Below are 21,037 nucleotides of genomic sequence, written 5' to 3'. Positions count from 1 at the left end.
GATTGGGAAGGTGAAGCAGAAACTGGGACAGTGGGAACGGCGCTCCCTATTGATAATTAGGAAGAACTTGGTCATCAGGTGTCAGGTGCGCTCTCAGGGCTGCTATACTTGGCGCAGGGGTGGCCTGTTCCTCGCCCCTCTGGGTTGGGAATCACCTGTGCCATCTTCTGGTTCCTCTTGGGCTCCAAGATGGAGCGGGTCCGACGGGTCACTGTGCACAAGTCCCTGGACAATGAGGGCAAAAGTGTCCCCAGTGTCGCCCTCATCCTGATGACCACCTTCGTCTGTGGCTGCATCAGGCTGTGCATCGAAACAAGGTACGTGGGCACCAAGTGTCACTACGTGCTGAGGTTCTACCTGTCCCTGGTGTTGCAAAGGATGGGCCTGGCCCTGTTGCCACGCAATGCCCCAGTCAGCTGGATGCTGCTGCCACTCCCTGTCCTTCATGGAAAAGTTCTTCCAGACCAACACCTTAGACCACAAGTGTCCATCAGGCAGTGGCCAGCATGGAACATCCTGCAGACACTGCAGGAGAAGGACTCGATGGATACTGTGGGGTGATTCCCTGAGCAGACTGTCCAGACTATCTGGCAGAACGCCTCATCGCCAGAACTCACCAACAAGCACCAAGACCTCGCTTGGATGGCGGTGAGAGGGGCCCTCCCAGTCAGATCCTTCCTGTATGGTCGAAGCATCACTCCCAGCGCGTGCTGCCCCCGGAAGGACTGCGACACTGTCTCCCACCTCTTTGCAGTCTGCGGGTTTGCGAGGAGGGTGTGGCGAAAGATGGCAAGAGTCCTTGTTACGTTTCATCCCCAGCAGCTGTGTAACAGAGACTGTATCCCGGGGGACACACACACACACACAGACGGACATCAACTTCTGCTGGAAGGTCATCAACTCGGTGAAAGACGCTGCCCCTGAAACTTGTCCACAGGAAGGCTGGGGGGGAGATGCACCGAAGCTGGGCGCAGTCAAGGCAAGGGCTCCGTGGGGGAAGGACAACAATCCAAGGTTCGTCTGCGAGAAAAACCTCTATGTATTGTTGATATGGGTTTGGGATAGCACCCCACGGAGCCTCGGAAATAGCAACGCTGTCGAGTGGAACAACATGTGAGCAACTTCTGCTTTTATATGAGTGACCAGGGGAGAGCGCGAACGCAGTCCCCCACTACCATAAATTTTGCAGTCGAGTATCCCGCATTTGGGGATATCGCAGGCGTCAGCACACCCGAAGTGCAATGGGATAGCCTCATCCTGGAACCTCGGCCGTCCTGATCACCGACGATTCCCTGCCAGGTAAGTATGCTTTATGCGGCTCCCGCTCACCCAGCCAGCCACATGCATCACCCCTTAACAACAACACGAGCTACAATTTCAAACCTTACATTGTTACTATTTACCCACCGGCAGCTTGGAGAAACATATATCTCCATGTTTTGCCTTTCCTTCCGTTCAAAACTAGTGTTACTTTCCATCATTTCATGCTGTCTTCTCGCCCTCCTTATCTGCATATCTTCCTAAAATGGAAGCAGCCTCGCTGGCTTTCGACCTACAATGCCGCGGCTCCCCGCTGGGTGTCACACCGCCCCAGGGTTTCATTCACAGATCGCGGGCGTGGGGCTGGGACCCGGTCCGGGGCTCCCGTCCGCTCTCTGAGCCTCTGCAGTGCCCGCTTCGTCCTGTTCGGCCGGGACCCACAGACGGCTCAGCCAGCGCTCCTTTGAGCTCAGCTCACACAGAGCCAGGGCCTGTCTCACCTCTCTAGCGGAGCTGAAAGACCCCATGGCGTTATTTGAGAGAAGAGCAGGAAGTTTGACCATGTGGAGAGACTGCAGTTGCTGGTCTGGAACAACACAGAAGAGGCTGGAGGAACTCAGCAGGTCAGGCAGCATCTGTGGAGGGTAATGCCAGTCTTCAAGGGTGCTTCACTTAAAGGGCATCACAATCAGCACCCTCGTCATATTCAACTTCTCACTTCTGCGGTCTGAGGTTCCCACCTGCTACAAAAAGGCATCTGCTGTACTGGTGCCCAAGAACGTGGTGACCTGCCTCAATGATTACCATCCGGTAGTGCCTACATCAGCCGTGATGAAGAGCTTCGCAAGGTTGGTGAGTCAACTCCTGCCTCAGAGATGATCTGGATCCGCTCCGGTTTGCCTGCCGCCACAGCAGGTCAACAGCAGATAGGACTTCTCTGGCTCCTCACTCTGCTCTGGATGACTTGGACAACAGGAACACACATGTCAGGCTGCTGTTCAACTACAGCTCTGGCATTCAACACAATCGTCCCATCCAAGCTCATCATCGGGCTCCAAGACCTGGGCCTCTGTACCTCCCTCTGCAACTGGATCCTCGACTTCTTCATTGGCAGACCTCAATCAGTGAGGATCGGTGACAACATCTCCTCCTCGCTGACCATCAGCACAGGGGCACCTCAGGGCTGTGTGCTTAGCCTCCTGCTCTACTCTCTATACACACATGACTGTGTGGCTAAGCACAGCTCCAATGCCATCTTCAAATTTGCCCACAACACCACTGTTGTTGGACAAATCACAGGCAGCGATGAGCCAGCTTACCGAAGCGAGAAGGACACCTGGGTGAGTGGTGCTACAACAACAACCTCTTGCTCAACATCAGCAAAACTAAAGAGCTGATTGTTGGCTTCAGGAAGGGGAAGGAGGGCGAACATGCGCCGGTCTACATTGGGAGATTGACAGTGGAGATAGTCAGCAGCTTTAAATTCCTGGGTGTTAACATTACAGATGACCTGTCCTAGCCCAACTCATAGATACACATAGATTATGGGAGTGACAAGATCCTGGTAATTTAAGTGTGTAGTACCTGTGGACTGCTGATGAGAACACTCGCTAATATGGGAGTGTGCAAGGTGAATGCACTATACAGTATACAGGAGTTCTGAATGAATGAATGAATGAACCAGAGAATGGAACATAATGTCACATATCAGAGCAGGGATATGTGCTAATCGGTAACTTACAGCATTCGTAGAACATAGAACAGTACAGCACAGGAACAGGCCCTTCAGCCCACCATGTCTATGCCAACCAGGATGCCAATCTGAACTAGTCCTATCTGCTTGCACATGGTCTGTATCCCTCTGTTCCCTGCTGTTCGTATGTCTGTCTAAATGCCTATTAAACATTGATGCTGCATTTCTTTTAACACCTCCCCTGGCATCGTGTTTCATTCTCTGTGTAAAAAGTTAAATCGTAATCAGGTTTATTATCACTGATGTAAGTTGTGAAATTTGTTTTGCAGCAGCAGTACAGTGCAGGACACTGTAAGTTACAAAAATAAATAACTAGTGCAAAAGAGGAATAATGAGGTGGTGTTCTTGGGTTCATGGACCGTTCAGAAATCAAATGGCAGAGGGGAAGAAGCTGTTCCTGAATCATTGAGTGTGGGTCTTCAGGCTCCTGTACCTCCTCCCCGATGGTAGTAACGTGAAGAGGGCATGCCCCGGATAGTGAGGGTCCTTGATGATGAATGCCACATTTTTGAGGCACTGCCTCTTGAAGTTGTCCTCGATGGTGGCGAGGGTTGTGCCCGTGATGGAGCTGGCTGAGTCGACAACCCTCTGCAGCCTCTTACTGAGCTATGCATTGGAGCCTCCATACCAGGCAGTGATGCAACCAGTCAGAATGCTCTCCACTGTACATCTATAGAAATTTGCGAGGGTCTTTGGTGACATAGCAAATTTCCTCAAACTCCTAATGAAGTAGAGCTGCTGGCATGCCTTCTTCATGATTGCATCAATGTGTTGGGCCCAGGATAGATCCTATGAGATGTTGACGCCCAGGAACTTGAAGCTGCTCACCCTTTCTGCCGCTGACCCCTCAGTGAGGACTGGTGTGTGTTCTCCCGACTTCCCCTTCCTGAAGTGCACAATCAATTCCTTGGTCTTGCTGACATTGACTGTGAGGTTGTTGTTGCAACACCAGTCAACCAGCCCATCTATCTCACTCCTCTACACTTCCAGTTTGCCATCTAAGATTCTGCTAACAGTAGTGTCATTGGCAAATTTATAGATGGCATTTGAGCTGTGCTTAGCCACACAGTCATGGGTGGAGAGAGTGTAGAGCAGTGGACTGAGCACACACCCTTAAAGTGCACCTGTGTTGATTGTCAGCGAGGAGGAGATGTTACTACCGATCCGCACTGACTGTGGTCTCCTGATAAGGAAGTCAAGGATCCAGTTGCAGAGGCAGGTACAGAGGCCCAGGCTTTCAAGCTTGTTGATTAGTACTGAGGGGATGATGGTGTTGAATGCCGAGCTGTAATCCATAAACAGCAGCCTGACATATGTTTTGCTGTTGTCTAGCTGCTCCAATGCCGAGTTAATGTTTAAGACTCAACAGGTTTTATGAGAACTATTTATTTATTTATAATTTATTTATAAAAGATATTGTGCTGCTTTTCAGTAAAGATCCCAAAATTTCAGTTGCACTGTCCTAAAATGCAATATAATGCCTTCTGTTTCACAAGTAACACTGATCAATGGACCACCATCACTACTCAGTGAGGAATAAAGTTTAACTTATTTGTAAGTATGCAACTGTCCAAAGTTCCCAATAAAGTCAGGAGTGATGTAATGATACAGCAGGGAAACACGTCCTTCAGTCCAACAAGACCAAACAGCCCATCAACCATCCATTTATACCAATATGACACTGATCACATTTTATTCTCCCCACACTCCCATCAACTCTCCTCAGATTCTACCACACCCGAGGCACAACTTACAGCAACCAAGTAACCTACCAACCCACATGTCATTGGGATATGGGAGGAGACCAGAGCACCCAGGGTAAACACACACACTGTCATAGGGAGAACATGCAAACTCCACACAGACAGCACCAGAGGTCAGGATTAAACCTGGTTCACTGGAGCTGTGAGGCAGCAGCACTATTAGCTGCAACACTGTACCTATGATAGCAGAAAAATAATTTCTTATACCGAAAAAAGGAATCCAAAAGCAAAACAATGAAATGAAAGTCTTGATTACAAATTGCAAACAAACTAAATCTGTGTTTACGGATAAAATGCTACACTGAGGAATAATATCAACTGAGCCAGAACAGAAATAGTATGGATTGAATGATTGTCTTGCATGGGACCTCACGCATAATACCTTTGGCCATTTCACCATCCTGTCTTTGTCATTCGAAAATGATATCTATTCGCATCACGTCTGAAACTTGGAGCTGATATTCTGTGCTGATGGGATAAATCCCATGAAGGTACAGTTCCATCAACATGTCCACCATCTGATTATGCACACTGTGTTCTGCATACACAGCAGCCTATGCCCAACAGCACTCCACCCAAGCGGTACATAGACAAAACTGTGCCCAATTTTATGACACTGGTACTCTTCTCCCATGTTCTACAGTAGCTGACCCAGTGTTTTACAGTGTTAAACAGTTGACAGTGGCTGTCACTTGCCACCAATACTGTATGCCTGCATTCTACATTCAGACCTTAGCACACCAGTACTATACCCAAGTGTTATGCAGTGACAGACTTGTGCTATCCACTACTCTATCCCATCCTTTTATGTTGACGGGTTTGTCCCTACCAGTACTGTACCCATGTTACATAGTCACTGTCCTTTGCCCACCTGTACTATGCCTCAATACTATACCCATGCCCACCATATTATCTACCAGTGTGTTACGCACTGAGAACTGGGCTCACCTACCACTGTCATATTTAGAGACCTTTACCCAATGTTATGCTGTGACAGATGTGTCCCAACCAGAAGTGTAACCCTGTGTTGTAGAGTAACTAATCTGTGCTCACCAGCGCTCTGCAGTGATATCCCACACCTATCAGTGCGATAGCCCAGTGCTACACGGTGACTGAACTGTGCCCACCAGTAAATTACACCAATGCCTAAAGCTGGATATGAACCCAGGTGTGGTCTCAGGTCTGATGCGGTACGTCAGATTCTGTTGCCTGGGTAACTCATCAACAGATTCCTGGTCCTAGGAATGGCTCCCTCTGTCGGCAGCTGCACCACCCATTGTGCTGATCATGATCTGTGCATATTTCTGATGGTGTAAAAATTTGAGATACAGCTTTGCAGAATCCTTCTCTTCAACCCAGCGTGAGTCTCAACTTCTAGTTGCCTGACATTATTTCTTCATCTGACTCCTAATGTGACCTCACTGTCTTTGGTCTCCCTCAATCAAGCTCAATGGAAGTGCCAGGGAACTCTTCGTATTTTGGCAGACCTTTGAGGAATGTACTAGTTTCAGCTAATGAGCTATTTCTGCATTTTGTTCTACATTTGTGCCACAGAGGAGTTTTATCTCTCATCCTGGATATGATTTATTCCTTCCTGGATCTCCTCTACATTTACCACTTCATTCATCAGGCAGAGTGGCCACATATCCTTCTCCCATTCTCCATCTCATCACCTTTGCTTTCCATCCTTCCCTTTTCTCTGTAACCTTAAATGTCTTTTATTTTTCATTTTCCCAGAACTGACCAAATGTCATTAAACTGAAAGGCTAACTTATTCTCTCTCTACATATGACAGCTGAACTGACGGTTAGTTTCGAACTTGGCATATTTTCTTAACACACGGCATGTTTCGAACATTTGGCCAAAGATGAATTCTGTGTCCATATTTTTATATGTCTAACGCAGAGTTGTGTTTCATTAAAAAAGTTACATTTTCTTGGCAAAAGGTGTTGAGGCAGAATATTGTAGGAAAGGGAGGGAGGAAAAAGATCAAGTCAACGCTAAGTATATTTGGGGGTGCAGAAATATGTTTCTGTGGTCAAGTATAAATTTTGATTCCAGGTGTGATTCCAGGATGAGAGGTTGTCTCCGTGCTGCCCCGGTTAAAGATGTCACTAAAAATGAAATGAAAACACGAAAAAAATGCAGGTGCTGGAAATCTAAACTGAAAACAGAAAATGCAAAATCACTCAGCAGGTCAGGCAGCATCTGTGGAAAGTGAGTTAATATATGAGGTCGAAGATCCTTCACCAAAATTCATCGGGATTATCTTCTTTGCAACAGAGGAGGCTGAGAGAGACGGAACTGAGGTAAACTGTGGGGTAGCTAGGCAGAGCCTCCAACCTTGGGGGTCAACTGGCTGCCTATTCGATTGACTTCAGGATATTGGCCCAGATATTTGTCGTTGTAATTAAAGAAAAAATTATCCTGCTCACAGTTAGCTCTGTATGACTCTCCACTGACGCTGCCGTACTTGCTGAATATTTTGACAATTTTCTGTTTTTATTGAGGATATCCTTTTCCCAAGATGTTAACCCATTGACACCTGCCTCCTTTGACATGGCTCATTTCTCATAGCCAAGTCCAGCAAATATCACTGAACAGCTACAAACGAAGTTTGAGAGGGGAACAGCCAGTAATTGTGGTCTATATCGGAACCAATGAAATAGGTAGACAAAGGACAACAACAGATCTTAAAGAGTTGAGCAAGAGGAAGCTTCTGTGCAAAATTCAGATGATGGCAGGAAACAAGACCTGCTAATGTAGGTATACAGACATGTTAATATAAGGTATCAATAAGGCTGGTGAACTTGGCACCAGTAACTGCATGTGATTATGATGTTGTGGTCATCAGATGGACCTGCTTAACATATAAGGACTAAAATGGATTTGAAAGATTCAGGGAGACAAAGTGTTCGGGGAAAATACAGGAGAGGCAGGATAGTGGTGAGTATGCCTTATTGATTAAGGACAATATTGCATTCCATGAGAGAGGTGTCCTGGAATGGTCAACGACAAAATATCTGCCCAGTATTCAAGATCAACAGAGGTGGAATTGCATTATTGGTTTTGTTCTGAAGGCTATCGAGGGAAAACTTCACAGTGAAATAGCAGAGCTGCAAAACCCGTAGACTTCTACCATTCAAATGCAGACATGGATAGCAGCAACGGAGATAGCAAAAGAGGGAAGAGTTCCTGAATTGGGGTCAAGGGATCTTTCTTGATAAGTACATTTCTGGTCTAGTGAGATAATATCATTGCTGGACATGAGTCAGGGACATGAACAAAGCCCAGTGAGTCAATACCAGAAGGGGAACTTTGAGGAAATAGCTAGGGAAACAGATATAGACCACTTCAAGGTAAAATCATTCAATTAGAGAACTGATTGCAACGGATCTGGCCTGAATAAATTGGTATTGAAGCTTTTGTTAACAAAAATATAAAGTGGAGATATTTTGTCTTCATTTCCATGAGGGAGAAAGGTAGGGAAATTAAAGTTGGAACTCCCTGGATGAAGAAAATTATAAGAGTAAACTCAACGCAGAGGATAGAAGCCCGTTTGTTAACACAAATAAGAAGCAGATAGATTACTGGAAGTTCCGAGGAAAGTAAATATAAAAATATAAGGGAGACAAAGCAAGAGCATTTGAAAAAAATCCTGTAAATTATCCAAACATTGTCTACAGGTCTGTGAACAGCGAACGGGTTGTATAAGAGGATACATGAGGCTGATCAGAGACCAAGAAAGTACTTGCGGTACGAAATACTGAACGTACCTGAGGTACTAAATAAACGCACTGCAACAGTTTTCATCAAGGAAGAAGGTGCTGTGAGAATAAGCTGTCATTGAGATTCCGGGTTGTCTAAAAATTACAGGATGTAGTGGAAAGACCAGCTAGTTTAAATGAATAAATCCCTTTATACAGACATGTCTACCTTACTGAGACTTCTATGTGAAATTAGTACAAAACTGACATTTCATAATTCACAGTTTCCCTACTTTATTATTGTAAGCAGTTACGTAGTGTATAGATATTTTGTAGGAATGATAATCCATACATGTATGTTACAGAATGAGTGAATACTATACAAAATAAGAAATATTGTTAATCCTGAACGCTTACTGCACTACAGGGAGCCATATTCAATAATCTTTTTAAACCAATGAAAAGATAATGTCAAAAATAATGTTGGGTCGCTTCAGTATTATCTTCAGTTTACATTTCAGTAGGTGATGTAGAAATACATGAAATCACTGGAAGTCGGTCATCTGCGTGTTTTCCTTTATTATAACATTGAGTACGAACAGACTCGCTACAGGTTTAAGTGAACAAGCCCGGAATCATATTTGATTTCCTTCAAAGAGTTCGAAATGGTTCCAGTGCAGCATGAACACCCGATGATTCTGTGTTATTCATTTTTCAGCGACAAGAGTTTAATCCTGACCTCTGCTACCGACTGTGTAACGTTTGCACTTTCTTTCTGTGACTGTCTGGTGTTGCCCCGGTGTTCCGGCTTCTCCTCCCAAATCAGAAGGACATTGGTAGGTGAACCTGCCGATTTGGGTAAATCGGTAAATTACCCCTGGAGTGTTTATGAAATGGTGGAATCTAGGGGAGGAATCTCAAGGCAATGGAGTGGGGTGATTATAGAATTAGTATGCGGTGGGCCAAAGGGCTTGTTTCAATGATGAATTATGTCAGCCCTGTTCGCTTTGAGGATTCTTATGTACCCAAGCCATATGAGCAACTTCTGTCGCTTTTGGATAATATTATTCTGTGAAGTCATTCAACTTATTTGATTACGTTGGTAATGAGAAGGAAAGGAGACTTAATGATATTCTTCAACTCCTCTCTAAATTTCCTCTGGGACACGGCATAAATAAAAGTGTTGGTGCAACAGCTCAGACACCTCAGCATATATCCAGTTTGTTCCGCTATGGTGAAGGGGTCGTTGTAACTTGCTTCCAGAAATTGAGTGTCACTGAATTGCACATATAAGTAACATATGAAAGTTACCATCCATAACAGAATAAAAGTGCCAGAAATAGCGAGAAGCAAAATTATTGATTTCCTTCGGTTCTCCGTCTCCGGATCAGTGTGCTTCTCGGTCTGTTTACTTCCGCGGAGTCCACTCCGCACTCTATTTGCCAGGACAATGTGTCTGATAGTTAAGGAGTTCAGCAGCAAGATAAACATAAAAGGGGAAATTGTTGTGAAGACGGTTTCCAACCACAAAAATGCCACCCAGATGGGGAAGTATAAAAACTTGATTTTACATAGCAAGACCACTGTATATCGTCAATTACTTCCCGCGGTTCGTATATGAAGTAAAATGGAGCATTTTCCAAAATACTCAAGGAACACACCACCGCTATCACGACAGATGCGGTCTTTTCAGTGCAATACTTCGTTCTTAGCGACTGGTAACAAATAGCAGCAAATCGATCAAAGGTGAATGCCACAGTTAGCCAGACAGAGCAGTCAATGGAAATAAAGTGAACGACAAGATTCCATCTGCAAAACGGAGTGTGATTGAAAATCGAATATGGGAAGTAGCCATCTACAATCTCATAGAGGATTACCTCAGTTATTAGGACCATCAGGTCGCCCATCGCCATGCCCACTAGGTAACGAGTGATACATTTCGAGAGACCGCAGTTTCCACGGGAGAAAATGATCATTGCCAGCAAATTAGCTACAGAAAGATTACAATAAATTAATGTTTGCTTACATTTTTTGTTTAAAATTGCTGTAATTATTTTTCGTACGCCACTGTACTTCCTCTCTATCGCAATCCAGATGACGTTCAACAACTGCAATTCTAATTTTCTCCCTGTTTCAAGTCGCGAATCCATTCCGGTTTACTTTAAAACTAATTACGTGGCTTTATTTATCAACTGGATGATGGCTTTCCTTTTCAACGGAGGGCGAGGGTTTAACCCAACGAATACCAATCATACAGGCAGTAGCCATCTCAAGTATACTGACGCCTCATCAGTGAATTCGACGAGATATCGATCAACGCTGCCCTGGCAAATTCACCTGCAGTGATAGACCATGTCAGGCCTTGCCGAGGATTACACGCATGCTACTTAGAATGATTCTCGTCTTGAGTAACGGAGATAATAAGCAAATTAATCTGGCCGCGGCATTTGCACCGTACCCCATTGAAAGCGCGTTAGTGTCGTTGAGGAGTTTTGTCTGCCGTAACCTATTGAGAGGACGGGAAGGGAGCAAGATACCACGGAGAGCAAAGAGGAGATTGTTCAATGAAGGCAAGGGTCTAAGAGAGAAGGCCACAAACAGAGATTCCTTGAAGGAGCCGGATTTTCTCAATCTTTCCTGTATTGTGGCATTCGTTTGTGTTGCGGATTTCTGATGGACATACATAGAAAATGGAAAATTGCAGCACAGTACAGGGCGTTTGGCCCACGATATTGTGCCGACTTTTTATCCTGGTCTAAGATCTATCTAACCCTTCCCTCCCTCAAAGGTGTCCATCTTCCCATCTTTCATGTGGCTATATAAGAGTCTCTATATGTCCCTGATGTATCTGCCTCCACCACTTCTGCAGAGCAGTTCGTTCCACGCACCCACCACTGTGTAAAACAACTTACCTCTGACGTCTCCCTTATACCTTCCTCCAATCACATTAACATTATGCCCCTTCGTGTTAGCCATTTTCGCCCTTGGAAAAAGTCTCTCACTGTGCATTCGATCTGTGCCTCTTACCTTGTACACCTCAATCAAGTCACCTCTCATCATCCTTCTTTTCAAACAGAAAAGCTTCAGCACACTCAACCTATCCTCATAAGACATGCTCTCCAATCCAGAAAGCATGCTGGTAAATCTCCTCTGCACCCTCTCTAAAGCTTCCACATCCTTCCTATAATGAGGGGGCCATAACTGAACACAATACTCCCGGCGTGGTCTGACCAGACTTCCACAGAATTGCATCATTACCTCGTGGCTCTTGAACCCCATACCCCGACTGATGAAGGCCAACACACCATACGGCTTCTAAACAACCCTATCAAGCTGCATGTCCTATGGACATAGACCCTAAGATCCCTCTGCTCCTACACACAGATAAGACTACTGCCATTAACCTTACATTCTGCTTTCAAATCCGATCTTCCATAGTGTATCACTTCACACTTTTCCACGTTGAACTTCATCTGCCATTTCTCAGCAGAGGGCTGTGTCCCATCAATGTCCTGTTGTAGCCTACAGCAACCTACTACAATATCCGCAACACTGCCAACCTTCGTGTCATCAGGAAACTTACTAAGCCACCCTTACACATCCTCATTCAAGTCATTTTTAAGAATCACAAAAAGCCCGGCTCTCAGAACAGATCCCTGTGGCACACCACAGGTCACGGACCTACAGGCAGAATACGCTCCATTTACAACCACCCTCTGTCTTCTATGGATGAGTCGATTCTGAATCCACACAAGCTTCCTGGATCCCATGTCTCCTGACTTTCTGAACGAGCTTTTCATGAGGAACCTTATCAAACGCCTTACTAAAATCCATGTACACCACATCCACTGCTCTACCTTCATCAATGTGCTTTGTCACATCCTCAACGAAATCAGGCTCATGGGGCACGACCTTCTCCTCACAAAGCCATGCTGATTGTCCCTAATCAGCCGATGATCCTCCATTGCTCATAAATCCTGTCTCTGAGAACCTTCTCTGGTAATTTGCTCACCATTGAAGTAAGACTCACAGGTCTGTAATTCCCAGCGTTATCCCTACTCCCTTTCATAAACAAAGGAAAAACATTTGCCACCCTGCAATCATCTGGCACTACTCCTGTGGCCAGTGAGGATGCAAAGATCATCACCAAAGGCGCAGCAATCTCTTCCCTCGCTTCCCATAATAACCTTATGTATATCCCATCCGGCCCCGGTGACCTATCTATTCTAATGTTTTTCAAAAGTTCCAGCACACCCTCTTTCCTCACGTCGACATGCCCTAGCGTATCAGCCTGTTCTACAACATCCTCACAAATGTCAAGGTCTCTCTCACTGGTGAATACTGAAGCAAAGTATTCATTAAGGACCTCCCCTACCTCTTCCGATTCCAGGCACATGTTTCCTCTTGTATCCCTGATCGGTCCTACACGCACTCTAGTCATCCTCCTATTCTGCACATACGTGTCGAACTCCTTGTGGTTTTCCTTAATCCTACTCGCCAAGTCCTTCTCATGCCCCCTTCTAGCTCTCTTGTCCATTCTTAAGCTCCCTCCTGGCCACCTTGTAACTCTACAGAGCCGTGTTTGATTCATGCTTTCTAAACCTTAGCTAAGCTTCCTCTTCCGCTTGGCAAGATATTCCATGTCACTTGTCAACCATGGTTTCTTCACTCTACCATCCTTAACCTGCCTCAATGGAAAAAACCTCGCCAGAACCCCTGAAAGTATTCCCTAAACAATCTCCACATTTCCCTTATGCCCTTCCCCAACAACATCTGTTCCCGTTTACGCTCCCGTTCCTGCCTAATGACATCATAATTCTCCCCCCACCAATTAGTACTTTCCCATATCGTCTACTACTATCCTTCTCCAAGGCTATGGGAATGGTCAAGGAGTTATAGTCACTGTCTCCAAAATGTTTTTCCACCGAGTGTTCTGAAACCTGATCAGGCTCACTGTCTGGTGCAAGGTCCAGTACGGCATCTCTTCTAGTCGGCCTGTCCACATACAGCATCCGGAATCCTTGCTGTACACGTCGAACAAACTCCATCCCATCTCTTCCCGTTACAGTAAGGAGGTGCCAATCAATATTAGGGAAGTTGAAATCACACATGACAAAAAAATGTTATTTTTGCACCTCTCCAAAATCTGCCTCCTGATTTGCTCTTCAGTGTCTCTGCTGCTTTGGCGGGGTCTGTAAAATACTCCTGTAGAGCGATCGCTCCCTTCCTGTTTCTGACTTCGACCCACAGTGTCTCAGTGGACGATCCCTCCAGGACGTCCTCCCTTTCTACAGCTGTGACACCGTCCCTGATCAGCAAAGCCACTCCTCCCCCTCTTAACCTCCGTCTCTGTCCCTTTTCAAACATCTAAACCCTGTAATATCCAGCAGATATTCCTGCCCTTGTGACAGCCAAGTCCCTGTAATGTCCTCCACATCATAGTTCCATGAACTTACCAATGCTCTTAGTTCATCACCCTTGTTCCTGATACTTCTCGTATTAAAGTAGACACACTTAATCCCATCCAACGGACTGCAATTTTGCCCTTCCTCGCAGTCTTTCCACACGCTGCATCTACTTGTACACTAAATGCACCAACCTCTGACCTATCACTCGGATTCCCATCTCCCTGCAGAACTCGTTTAAACCCTCCCCAACAGCTCTCGCAAACCTGCCCGCAAGAATATTGATCCCCCTCCAGTTCAGCACCAATTCTGGCTCCAACTTCCGACATACAGAATGGAAGCGGGAAGAAGGCACTCCACTTGACGTGCCATCTAGGAACGTCATGATGATCCTTTAACCTTGTCTCACATTCCCGCAAAATTACTATTGAATCCTGTATATTCAAAACCCTGAAATATATGGCAGCCTGTACCATGCACCTTAATATTGCTTAATAACCCCGTGTGGCACCTTACTGAAGAACCGTAGAAAATAGTAGGAACAGACCTTTCAACCCTTCTCGTTTTCGCCACCGTTCAATGCGATCCTGACTGATCCTCTACTTCAATTATTACTTCCCGCGCTCCCCCATACCTCTTGATGTCTTCTTCATAGGAATCGATACCCTTCATAAAAGCGCAAAGGCACCAATCAATTGTCCTATCCTAGCCTATTATACTGGTTACAATAACATTCTAACAGATATTTCAGACATGTTCTTTCTTTCGTAAATCCATATTGGCTCTGCCAATCCTTTAATAGTGTCCCAAGTGACATTATGTGTTTGGAATAGAGTCATGTAATAATGGGTCAGTTACTGGACGAGCAGCTACAAATTTGGCTCATTATTACAAAGGCATGACGTTCAACCCACTATAGTAGCTGAAGAAATTGAACTCAAGTAATTAGAACAATCCTTGAATTTAGCAAAAAAAAGAGTCTGCTCTCAAATAACGGTCACCATTAACTCTCATATCCTGCAGGGAAGATAACTTGCAGTTCTGACTTGGAATGGCTGCATGTGACTCCGGGCGCTCCCCAGTCTATGGGCACCTTGAAGTAGGACAATAGATGCTCGTCTTGCCAGCGACGTCCAGAAATCATGAGCAAGTAAATTCACAGCAGTTAACCATAGCGAGGTATATGTTGGTTCGGGACCCTAATCTGCCTGTGACCCGCGTGTAGGATGCTTGCGTCTGCATTATTAGGCACACCGTTTTATCATTATTATTCTTTTTAAAAATCTCATATATTTCACAAAATATACGTTTCATCCTGTTTGTGCCCTAAATTTGTAACTTAGTCACAGGAAGCAATACAATTACTTGGCCAGACACGAGACAAGCGCATATCATAAAATCTACACTGAATATCAACCTGGATACTGAGCCTTTGAACTATCTGTTCAACGCTGAAAATTGCTGTCTGTAAATGAAACGTGTGCGAACAGAACGGAATAGAAAAGAACAAATACATGAAAAGTTACGCAGAACTAATAACAGTTGCTTACCAGGAACACCAACAATTGCAAGAATAGGATAGAAAATGTTTTCTATCTGTATAATTACCGGCTGTCCCATTTTCGTAAAGAAGCAATGTTACTTCATCGCCGTCAGAACGCGGATCTTATGATTCATCATAACCTTATTTATACCTGAAAAAATCTTTGTGAGACACGGAGATTGCGTAATGATTGGCATAAGCTGCAGATGTTTGAGCATGGTTTAAATATAGATTACGACTAATCTTCGGGGATATGATGCCTTCTAAGGACAGTATTTCCACAGACTTACTGTAATGTTGTAGAGCCGACCTCACTGATACAAACATTGTTAAATGGAATCTGACAGAACAGAGGCAAACAGCGGATGACGGATTATCCTCTTCTTAGCCTTAGTTACAACTGGAGGTTGCTGAGGCCTTTCGCTCCGTGCTTTTTCTCAGATCCCCACAGAAAATAATATAGGACGTTGAAGACAGGTCAGCGCCTTCTTAGACATAAGAATGTTTAAATACCAGTTGGAATTAACAGATCCAGTACAGGGGTAAAAGCAGATTAATTGTTCGACGTGCAGCTTGCCCAATCAAATGCAATCACGTATGATTTTAAGTTGTTAATATTCTCGACTCAGTTTTTGAAGTTAAATATGCGCATTCGTGAGTGTTCACGGAAGCAAATGTCAGATCATCTCCACGGTGTTGCCTTTACTTAGTCCTTCCTGCACAATAAAGAAGCAGCTTTATATGCAATAGCTGTCATCTCTATTTCTCTAGATGATGGAGCAGCTCCGGCAGAGCAGAGGGTAACCGATGTCACCGCGTTATTTAAGAAGAAAGGGGATGAAAAAGAACAGGGAACTACAGATAGGTTAGGCTAATATCAATCGTAGAGAAATGCTAGAGACTTTTATAAAGACTGTAGGAATGTGTAAGCTAGAACCTTAAAACAACACAGAACATTGAACAGTACAGCGCAGGAACAGGTCAGTCAGCTCACAATGTTCTGCGGAACCAATTACATTAGAAATAAAATGGCCAACTAAACTAATCCCTCCTGGCTACACAATGTCCATATCCTACCATTTCCCTCACATTCATGTGCCTATCTCTGAGCTCTTCGCCGACCCTGTCCTATTTGTCTCCACCGCCACCCCAGGCAGCGCATTCCAGGCAGCCAGCACTGACTGTGTAAAAACCTTGCCCCGCATATCTCCTTTGAATTTACCTCCTATCACCTTGAATGCATGCCCTCTGGCATTAGACATTTCAAACCTGGGGAAACCATACTGGCTGTCTATTCTATCGATGCCTCTCACAATCTTACAAATCTCTATCAGATCTCCCCTCAGCCCCCGCCGCACCAGAGAGAACAACCCAAGTTTGTTCAACCTGTCCTCATAGAACATGCCCTCTAATCCAGGCAGCATCTTGATAAACTTCTTCTGCACCCTCTCCAAACCCTCGACATCCTTCCCATAATTTGGCGACCAGAACTGAATGCAGTCCTCCAGATGCGGCCGAACCAAAGTTTGATAAATCTGCAGCATAGCTTCCTGATTCTTGAACTCCATGCCTCAACTAATGAAGGGAAACACGCCATAATTCACCTTAATGCTCTTTGAGAGACCCAACACTACCTCCTCCTTGAAAATATCATTGCATTGACATTTCGGAAGCGAATATTTCAACAGAAGTATTCGTACGGTTGACAAGAAGCATGTTAATGTTGTACGCTAACGTCTTTAAAATAAGTGGCTAAGAGCTTTGAAACTGATAGAAAGACATATCATTCCTGGATAATATTTCCCGTTGAGGCCAATCGCAAAACAATATTTTGGATGTACCTTTCAAGAAATATGACATCCAGTAATTCTCATCTTTATCAATTTCGGAAAGATGAACAGGCGTGGGTGGTACCATTTCATGCCTATAGTCTGCATTTGACCGGAACCCGCACGGGTGATGTAAAACTAGCCAAAACTCATGCAGTAGAACAATTCAGAACTTTTTAAAACTTTATTAATACTTCGTAATAATACTACTAATGCACGGTAAAATACTATGAATAGTATTCCAAAAGATATTACAATAAACTGAAAATGAACAATATGATAAGAAATATGACCAATAATGCTAAAGTACCAGACACTGTTGCAGTTTCCGTTATAGCGTTGTGCAACCTTTACACATATTGCCACACAGAAACAGGCCCTTCGGCCCACCGAGTCTTCACCGAATATCAAGCACACTAATCTTGCACTGATCCCAGTTTATTCTCTCCATATTCCCTTCACCCTCCTCCACCGCATAGATTTTACCCCCTCACCTACAGACTAGGAACAAAGCACAGTTCCCAATTAACGTCCCGACGTTCGCGGCTTGGGAATATGAGAGAAAACCAAAAAAACTTGAAGGGAAACCATGTGCTCACAGGAAGAACGTGCAGCCTTGCAAACTCTACTTTCAGGAATGAACTGCGGTCGCTGGACTTGTGAGGCAGGAGCCCTACTAGCTGAGCAGCCCGTAAGCTTTTCCCACTCAACCTACAGCAGCTACAATACCCAGGTTATTAATTTTAACTGTGAATGTGGGTGCAACTCACTCTTGTGTCGGCCCAGTTCTCTACAGGTTTTTCGGGCCTGCGTGAAGTTTCTTTGCAAAAACTGACCTGGTTTGGCACCGAACACCCTACGCCTCCCCCCTCAACCGCCCACCTCTACCTCCAAAACGCATGACCGCCAACTTTCATAACTCAGAAGAATGAAGTGTGACAACTGATGGATTACACCTTACTCTTTGTGATCCTTTAACGTCCAGTACATTCTGTGTAAGGCTGTACCCTTACCCAGTTTGTCCAATTAGCTCCTTGTCATAAGTATTCACTGAAGGGTCGTTGTGGTGGGGGGAGCACCTGGATGTGTTCGTCTTGCTCTGCAGACATTTCACAAACCGACTGCAAAATCCTTGCAGACAACGCTGTGTCCTTGAATTATTCTTGTTTACGAAAGGATTTTTCCTCGCAGCTTTCTTCAACTCGCCTCCTGTTTTTGTTTAATTGCTTTAAACAAAGTCCGATGGCCTTTCATAGCATACTGGACAGAAATGTGGTCACAATTTGTTCAATGGTTGGGTTAATCGTGAATCACAGAACAACGCTTCTGAAAATGGAAGGATCCAACTTATCTTTTTTTGGCGTCCGGGGAAGTGGGGGAGGTAGAGGGGTGAGTCGGGATTTTTTTTTGAACATCTAGTCAGGTTTCTCGCGCTCCAAAAAGAATGATTCCTTGAATCTTTCGGAAGAAAAACTGGCGTTCAGCTTGTTGTGCCCTTTCCCACCCACATCCCATGTAACCTTACAAAACTGCATGTTCACGGCGCAGTTTCTTTTGAAGTTTATTTGCAGTTTGATTCCACAAGCATTCATCCAAGATGCTCAATATCTTGTCCCAATGCAGGGTTTCGATCAGGACCCCTACTCTCCCCAACCCTCCAAACACACACACACACACACACACACACACACACACACACACACACACACACACACACACACACACTGTCTCACATACACACACACACGCACACACACACACGCTGAGTTCATCCGGCAGTTTTTTTATTGTTCTAGATTCCAGCACCTGCAGTCTCTTGTATCTCCTGCTCAATATCATTATGTACATTAGCATCAAACGCCTGTCTCCATATTCATCCATTGAGTACATTTTTGCCAAAACTTTTAAATCTTTCAGGAAGAGCAGTTTCTCGCTACTTGCCAAAAACAACTATGTTGATGTTAAATCGCCCCGTGAGTTGGCGGCCCTGCGTAAGCGTTCCAAGGGGCAGAAGCAGATCATCTTCAGTAGTCCCTCATTGAGGAAGTAACGCTTCACAATCTTGATAATCTTTCCGAAGTTTTTTGATAGAAATGTTTCACAGTAAGCTGGCTGCGGATTAGTTAGTGCTGTGATAATGACTGGTGAGGTTCTTTATTTTTTTGTAGCAATATCCGTATTTAACTAATGATTTATACCACGCACCAGCCGAGGTGGGTCACCCACTCAATAGTTCTGGCTGAAACTTCATAGATTTCTTTCACCACCCCACAGCATTAACGCTTCAGGATATTTTCAAGTCTTGCATCGGGCTCGCGTCTTAAAATTTCCTGGTTCTTCGTTTCACTTCAGTCAGTCTCCAGAGCGCTACCCCAACATACATTGCACGACAACTGCCACCTGTCTGCCCTTGTTTTCATCAGCCTTTCCACAATTGAAGCCTACTATTACCTGGCTCAATGTTGATATTTTGTTGTATTTCCATCCGAAATTTCGAAATTATATTCGCTGTAATCTGCACAGTACCCAGAAACAATAATCTGAACATCTGTCGCAGTTTTACACGTTAAATAACGATGTTATATAGCTATCTATATAACACTTAAGTTTTTACTTGGCATGTCATTTGTGAGACTTCATCAATATAACTGGTTGGTCAAAAACGGAATCAAGTTGCGAGGAGATCTGATTGCGGATTTTAGACAGGACAGACAGACGGAAACCAATACGAGTGGCGGAGGAGTCAAGAACTAAGGGTTATAAATGGAACTGATTGGCAAAAGAAGCGAAGATATCAAGAAGGAAAATTTTATCAGGATTTCAGGAGAGGTGGGGGAGGGAGAATATCAGCTTTGGTGTCCCACAGTTCCGGAACTGATTCAAAGTGCAAAATGACCTCGTTCCGTATCGCAGTCAAGTTGTTATTTTGCAATGATATCAACTCAACTGGATGCCAAGAATTTACCCGATGTGACGCCAACAGCCCTGGGCCGAAAAGAGAAACTTGGTGCCAAATTGGTCATTATTGTAATCTTCAAAGTCAATGCCGAGTGTCTCTCATTTGCGAATTGCTGGTCAATATCTTGGATCTTCCACTTAGCAGGGAAATTCCCCCAATTACTGCTGAATTCAGAATAAAATCTCTCCTAAAACTTCTACCATTACAAAGACGTCCCCAGGACCATTTCCTCCACAGGTTGTGGCCAGTGGCCAAACAATTCGAAGAATTTCCGAAGATTAAAATGCATTATACAAAAGTCACGATTTTATTTCCATTTCCAACAATGTTATTCGCGCACTGGAAGAAGATCCATATACATATCACCGAAAGAGTGGAATTCAAATACAATACCAAACATTAACATTTTATTTATTAATTACGGAAACAATATATAATTTTGTTATATTTCTTCTGATGGAACAACTATAAAAGATTGAAAAGCAAGGGTTGATTTGGGTAAAGACTAGGTTCGCCAGTAATTTTAGTTCCCTTATCCCTTAAAATACAGCTGTACCTCAATCAGGTACAGCTGTATTTATATTTAAATAGAAATATTTATAAATATATAAATGTATATAAAATAGATATACAATTATCTACCTCAATTAACTCTAACCCTAACTTGACAGGAATATAAAAAACACCACTCTTCTAATTCTCCCACGGAATGGAACATTGATCTTTGGGTGATCGCAGCGTGTTTATACAGTTGAAGATCCCTGTGATTGTCCGGTGCTATAAAATGACCAAACTCTAATTTGGCTGTTACCTGCTTT

At 44.3% G+C, this 21,037-nt stretch overlaps 1 non-coding gene across 1 annotated transcript; it reads right to left on the bottom strand.

Annotated features, from left to right (window-relative positions):
• Positions 1-1,143: 1,143 nt before the first annotated feature.
• Positions 1,144-1,307, bottom strand: LOC127586148 (U1 spliceosomal RNA). The gene has a single exon (XR_007958653.1). It is a non-coding gene; the product is annotated as a U1 spliceosomal RNA (small nuclear RNA).
• Positions 1,308-21,037: the final 19,730 nt, after the last annotated feature.

The sequence above is a fragment of the Pristis pectinata genome, chromosome 34, assembly GCF_009764475.1.
Source record: "Pristis pectinata isolate sPriPec2 chromosome 34, sPriPec2.1.pri, whole genome shotgun sequence".
Lineage (NCBI taxonomy): Eukaryota > Metazoa > Chordata > Chondrichthyes > Rhinopristiformes > Pristidae > Pristis > Pristis pectinata.
The sequence above is the reverse complement of the archived record's forward strand: the minus strand, read 5'-3'. Positions and strand labels throughout refer to the sequence as shown.